A 6,873-nucleotide genomic window follows, 5' to 3' on the forward strand; every position below is an offset into this window, starting at 1 on the left:
TACATAATCTACTGTAAAATATACTTGTGTAAATAAATATTTTAACATAATTTATATAACATTCGACAAGTTCTACAATACCTGAAGAGAACATAGAAAACCCAACCATGAAAAATGACAATATATTTGAGCAGTGCAACGCGAGGTGTAACCCTGCGCAGTAAAAAGAGCACTGTTGTTGATTCGAAAAAAAGCAACTTCCAGAGAGCTGCGCTAATGGAAATCTATGTCAATTTGTAGAGTAAGTTTCAAAGAATGCCTACGTTTTTGAAATTTTCAGAAATGTTCAGTAGATCAAAAGTAATCAACGCTGAAAGTTAGTAAAAAACGTCAAATTTCCAACCTTCAAAAATTTATATCTTTTGAAATATACATTTTACGAAAATTTTACTAGAGACCTTTTCTTCTTAAAATGAGCCAATTTTTCTTAAAAAAATTTGTCCGAATCGAAAAAACGACATTTTCATAATTTGTTTAAAGCAATTGCAATTTAAACAATGTTGTACGCATTTTTCGAAAAATTAAGTTGTGGATTCGGATTCAGGGGCTCAAAATACATAAGAATAGAGGGTTTTCAGCTTTGGCGGTCTTAGTGCATACGGGATCATACCCAGCCCCCGGACTATAAGGTACTGAATGAAATTAGGAAAAGGAACGGGAATCCTTTTCGTAACTTCAGGTCCCATGAGTATCAGGGCGATACGTGTATAATTCCATTTGTTGTGTCTATAAAAAATATTTATGATACTAATAAAGCACTGCATATTGCAAGAAGAATAAGGTATTAAAATCGAAAAATAATTACCTCCAGAGGATCCTGATTGATCTTTCCTGCGAGAACATACTTACAATTGAGTTCTAATATTAAAGAATGCGTCAAAACAATCGTCGATTTTAATGTCATGCGAAGTCCTTCAGCAGTGGTGTCCGTCAACAAATTTTCTTTTTCTAATTGGCCATCGATAACTCGTTGTTCCCAATCATTTATAAATTGCAAACCATCTTCAATTCCCCATGAAAAAAATTATCTCAACGCATGTGATTAAAGAGGCGTTTAAAAAGTTTAAAAAATCTACAATGTAAATGTGTCTAAGTTTTTTATGAAAATAATAATTGATTTTCAACCTATAAATTTTTGCTTGATAAAGTTTGTCCTTCTTCTCGATTCAAGTTGTTCAAATCATCGAATAAAGGATTAAATAGCTCGCAAAATTCTGCAGTCGGTTCACATCCCCCTATTGAAAATTCCGATGTCTGAAACAACGTCGTAAACTACCAGACCGTGAGCTCACAACGTAAATGGGAACGTGATAAGGATAAGGCCAATTTTCACATGAGATGTTCGTCTGATGATAAGGAACCTAAAAATGGGTGTCTGGCAGGTGTGAGTAGATACCTTTACTTGTGGCGACCTGTCAAAGGTGCGAATTTTTGGCAGTTAACTAACGTGACTTGGATAAGGTTGGAAATTTGTGTACATGTGGGGGCTGACATTAGAAATAGCACCTGCGCATTACCAGGCACTTACCTGGATGCAAAAGTGTTGCCAGGCGGCTTCGAAGACGCCGGACATTCATGTGAAATTTCTTGAAATTGATTTTACAGGAACAAGTTTAAAACAAAAGTTGGTCCACTCCCAGAGATGCATATTTTCATTGGTATATCATTTTTTGATAAAATTGATATATTTAGAGAAAACATCGATTAAGGAAATACCATAACAATAAAAATCCCTTTTCATTGAAAACAAGTGATTTTTTCGAAAATTATTAGAAGACAAAAGGTACTCTATTATAGGAATACTCCAAGATGAATAAGAAGTATTTGATCAAAATCTTTATATTTACATAGTTATTCGCATTTTCCCTTCTTTTCCCATTTTTTCTATCATCTGCTGTATCTTTAGCAACTTAAAAGAAGGTGTGCTCAAAATTGGTACAAGAATAAAGTAAGTCTTGTGCAAAGAATTAGCGTCAGCCACTTTTAGTTAAAACAATAACTTATTCTGCTATAAATAATCATAAACAGGGTCACGTTCTCAGCTTCTGATTATAGTAGAAAGTTGTAATAAAGGTGAATATGATTATAAAAATTAAACAACAAAATCGCTTCACTTTAAAATATCCATTATTTATTATTGTTAAAGTTTATGCTTTGTCGCCAAGATCCGTTCGATCTGTATTACCGTGACGAATGTCAAGTTTCCCAGACCCAGCGTGGGTCATTGGCGTAGGCATTAGAATGACCCACTCGGGATCTGGGAAACTTGATAAGAGTATTCCTCACGGTGATAAAGAACGAACGTATCTCGTCGACAAAACATAAACTTCAACAATAATAAATAACTGATATTTTAAAGTAAAGCGATTTTGTTGTTTAATTTTTATAATCATATTCACTTTTATTACAACTTTCTACTATAATCAGAAGCTGAGAACGTGACACTGATTATGATTATTTATAGCAGAATAAGTTATTGTTTTGACTAAAAGTGGCTGACGCCAATTCTTTGCACAAGACTTACTTTATTCGTGTACTAATTTTGAGCACGCCTTCTTTTAAATTGCTAAAGATACACCAGGTGATAAAAAAAACGGAAAAAGAAGGGAAAATGCGAATAACTTGGTAAATATTAAGATTTTGATCAAATACTTCTTATTTATCTTGGAGTATTCCTATAATAGAGTACCTTTTGTCTTCTAATAATTTTCGAAAAAATCACTTGTTTTCAATGAAAAGGGATTTTTATTGTTATGGTATTTCCTTAATCGATGTTTTCTCCAAATATATCAATTTTATCAAAAAATGATATACCAATGAAAATATGCATCTCTGGGAGTGGGCCAACTTTTGTTTTAAACTTGTTCCTGTAAAATCAATTTCAAGAAATTTCACCTGAATGTTCGGCGACTTCGAAGCCGCCTGGCAACACTTTTGCATCCAGGTAAGTGCCTGGCAATGCGCGGATGCTATTTCTAATGTCAACACCTACATGTACACCAATTTTCAACCTTATCCGAATCACGCTAGTTAATTGCCAAAAATTCGCACCTTTGACAGGTCCCCACATGTCAATGCATCCCCTCACACCTGCCAGGCACCCATTTTTACATTCCTCATCATCAGACGAAAATCTCATGTGAAAATTGGCCTTATCCGTATCACGTTCTCATTTACGTTGTGAGCCCACGGTCTATACGTACGAAGCTACTGCGTAAACTCCGTCTGAAGCGACGTCGTAAACTACGTGTGGACCGATTTCGAAAACTACGTAAGAAACAACGTAGGAAACTGCGTCGGAAATTGAGATAGTAAACGACGTAGGTTCCGACGTCGGTTTATCCGTAGTTTACAAAGTCGTTTCCTACGTAGTTTACGACGTGGTTTCAGACGTAATTGATGACGCAGTTTACGATATCACGAAAATTATTTTGCTTATACTATAATAAATTATTAGAATAAATAAAAAAGAAATTAATATAATATTTAATTCGAACATTATTTTGAGGCAATGTTTATCGCTTGAAATGAACCAAGTTGATCTATTTATTAAAATTATTTATTTTCACTCGTTGTTATAATATTTAAAGTATCTACCGGGTAACATATAAAGCGAAAGGAATGCATTATAAATGCTTTAAGTTAGACAAACAAAATGCAGATTCGATCTTCCAATTGCAAAATATCTAAACCGACATTCACGGACCATTGAATAATTTTATAGATATATCTATTTTTATATAGAATTGTGAAAAACCTTTCAAGGAATAGATTGGTTTTTTCAAAATTAAAATTGAATGAAAATTGCATTATCACACATTTTTAACCCAAAGGACAAGATCCTCAGACGCAGCCTCACTGAGAAAATGAACCTCTTCAATTAGACATTAATAATAAAACACAATTTTTAATTAGCGCCCAATTAATGATTTTCTAGGTGTGCCTTTAACTTCCAAATCAATTAATCTTTAACTTTATATTTATCAAATGTAAGGGTCAACTCCAAATGGTCTTTAGCGAGTTGTCATTCTCATGTTTCAAATTGCAAGAAACCTTTCCAGGATTCTTTCTTATTTATGCTTAAGTTTTTCTTCTAAAATTTGTTGGGTTAGTCAGTCGGCCTTTTTTCAATTTTATAAGTGAAGTAAAGATAAATAACTTTTGAACTTGATTATTCGCCCAGACTATTCTCAACATTGAAAAACGTCAAATTCCGAACAAAGAAACATCACAGTGGACATTACGTACAAGCGGATCTTTAAGCTTCTGACAACAGGACCCTAGGACGCATGTGCTTCGACAAATTACCTTTTTATAATCTGTAAGAAAACGAACCTCTTATAATTATCATAGTTTTCTGCGCACAAAATATATTTTTGACCTTGAAGGATTTCAAACTTTTCGCATTCTATTATTTCGCTGCTTGCCGGATACACCAGCATCCGTAAGTTTGATATATAGTCAATCTGCAAAAAGATAAAAAATAGTTTCAATAAAGGTCTGTAACATTATTTAATTTAATATGACATATTAAAAGAATCATTTAGGTACGAATAAGTCAAATTTTCAAAAGATAACAGAGAAAAAGAGTCAGAGTGGCCGCTTTTTTCGAGAAAAAATTCCCGGTCAATTTTACGGTCTTGAAGAAAATAATCTTTGATGAACAGTAGCTAAATCAATCGTGTCTCTTATTGTCTTGAAACTTTCACCGACATTTTTCAAATTAAAATATATTCTATTACATTTGTTTACTAAAATAAAGGAATGTGAGAAAAAAGTTTAAAGACTTTGTAATATTTGCCCAGATTCCTTCCCAATCAGGGATAGGAATCTGTGGACAAAGAAAGATGTTGTTTTTACAGGAAATTAGGCGACGCATATTTTTTCAGGGCTGCTGCATAATAATGACACAGATTAAAGTGACTAATTGAAGCTTTAAAGTGACTTATTGTTTACACAAAAAGATCCCTGCAATATCAATAGAAACAGTTGACTTTGCTGCTCAAATATTCGATTTTATTACAAATTTTAATCATAGTTTTCCATTCACAAGATTATATACAATTCTATTGTTAAATTTGGTGGTGAAACACAAGGTAACATTCAGGCAAATTTTAATTCATTGCATTACAAGCTAAATAAACCTCAACACTGACGGACCGAAGGAACCGAAAGGAGCCTCTGCAAATTACCCGTAAAGATCCCATTGGGTCCCCATTCGGTTCCTTTTTAAAAAACTCAAAAAAACAGCAAGATCAACTTTTAAACTGTTGAAATTCGGATTTCGGATTAATTAAAAATGTAAGTTATTAATATAATTTTTTCAATGTTATTCTAATTCAAAAAGTTTTAATCCGACTTGATGACTTTCAAATATACTAGAATATAGGTTTTTAACCTAATGTAACATCAGGAATATGTCCAGTAGTCCAGTACTCTCACCTTTTACTCTTTCATATTTTTCGTGAATAAGAGGTATCCTCTGTTGATCTGGACTATTTTCTTTTCTTTTATTTGCTCTTTTTGCATCTAAACATCTTTTTTTAAGGCCCTCTGTCCCCCATAGTTTTTGAGCAACTTCCTCACAAATCTTGAGTCCAAGTAAGTTTTTCTTGTCTCCCATATATAAACGTGTAAAGGAGTATCTTCATCTAAATAGATCTGTCGTGAAAAGAATGTATTAGTAAACGTGGTAATTAACGTATTATTAAAATATCGACGGGAATGGTTTAAGCGTGTAAAAAATATCTCTATAAAGAAGGACATGTATATACCCAATATTCGCGCATATCTAAACTTTTTTCTATGTATCGTGCTCTCGTACCAGGCCTCGAATTTCTTTGTCTAAACAGGGGGTTGTCCTAGACATCCCGGCGATGGATTGTTGGATTGTTCACCCCTTTTCGGTGTCAATTGTCTTCGAGATCTTGATGGCTCCATTTGTTAGTTCCGATTGGTTCGGACATTCTTCTAGAAGGATGGTTTAAATCTCTTTCATCGTTCTTGAATTCCGATCTATTTTTCCCATTTTTGTGAATATCATCTACAAAATAATCATTGATCAAATATTGAAAAGCTATTAAATAAAATTTGAATATAAAAAATATTATATTTAATTTTATTATATTATTATTATAATATTATTATTACATTATATTTGCGAAGCTGTCATCATACGGACCAATCAAGGCAGTGTCATAAGATTCAGAACTTTGCATGTCATCAGTATGAGAATTTTCTATTGAAACATTATCTTTCATTGACTTTCGACTCTGCATCATAGTAGCGTAATTTTTCAAAACTGTTTGGCTTTGCAATCATTCTACTTCCTGTTGACGAAGGTCGAGTTTTTTTCTGGCTCTCTACAAAAGCGTAAAAATATAGAAAAGTCAGCATTTTTTGGGATAATAAATCAGAAATACGAAATAAAAAGAATATATTTTTTTACTGTTGGGAACATTTCAGACGCATATTATATACTACTATTCTTTCACCAATGGCATTCTCAGGGATATCGAGTTACCCATTTGGTTGAGTTTATGCCGATTTATAAAATTAAATAGACGGTACTGAAGGACGTTTGCATACTGCTAAATTTTCGGACATACAAAAAAAGTTCCAAAATTCTTTTTAAAAAATCCTAAATACAATTATATTTATGATATATTTTAATAAATAGTTAATATACAGATAATTCGTTATTCAACATTTGATTTAATTCTACTTTACTTTGGACTTTATTAATTACGAACTGTCTACAAGATAATTAAATTTTCCGTATGTGCAAACCCATTTTCAGATTCCAACTCATCCAGGGCTAGGCTTATAGACAATTCCGTAATATCAGACGGAGCCTTTAGATTATTTCTGAGT

The 6,873-nt window shown here is 32.8% G+C and overlaps 1 long non-coding RNA gene across 1 annotated transcript; it reads right to left on the reverse strand.

Annotated features, from left to right (window-relative positions):
• Positions 1-3,591: 3,591 nt before the first annotated feature.
• On the reverse strand, positions 3,592-6,355 carry LOC117174961. Its single transcript, XR_004467407.1, has 4 exons — positions 6,151-6,355; positions 5,775-6,043; positions 5,443-5,661; positions 3,592-4,466 (listed from the first exon to the last, which is right to left on the reverse strand). It is a non-coding gene; the product is annotated as an uncharacterized LOC117174961 (long non-coding RNA).
• Between the last annotated feature and the right edge of the window lie 518 nt (positions 6,356-6,873).

The sequence above is a fragment of the Belonocnema kinseyi genome, chromosome 6 (genome assembly GCF_010883055.1).
Source record: "Belonocnema kinseyi isolate 2016_QV_RU_SX_M_011 chromosome 6, B_treatae_v1, whole genome shotgun sequence".
Lineage (NCBI taxonomy): Eukaryota > Metazoa > Arthropoda > Insecta > Hymenoptera > Cynipidae > Belonocnema > Belonocnema kinseyi.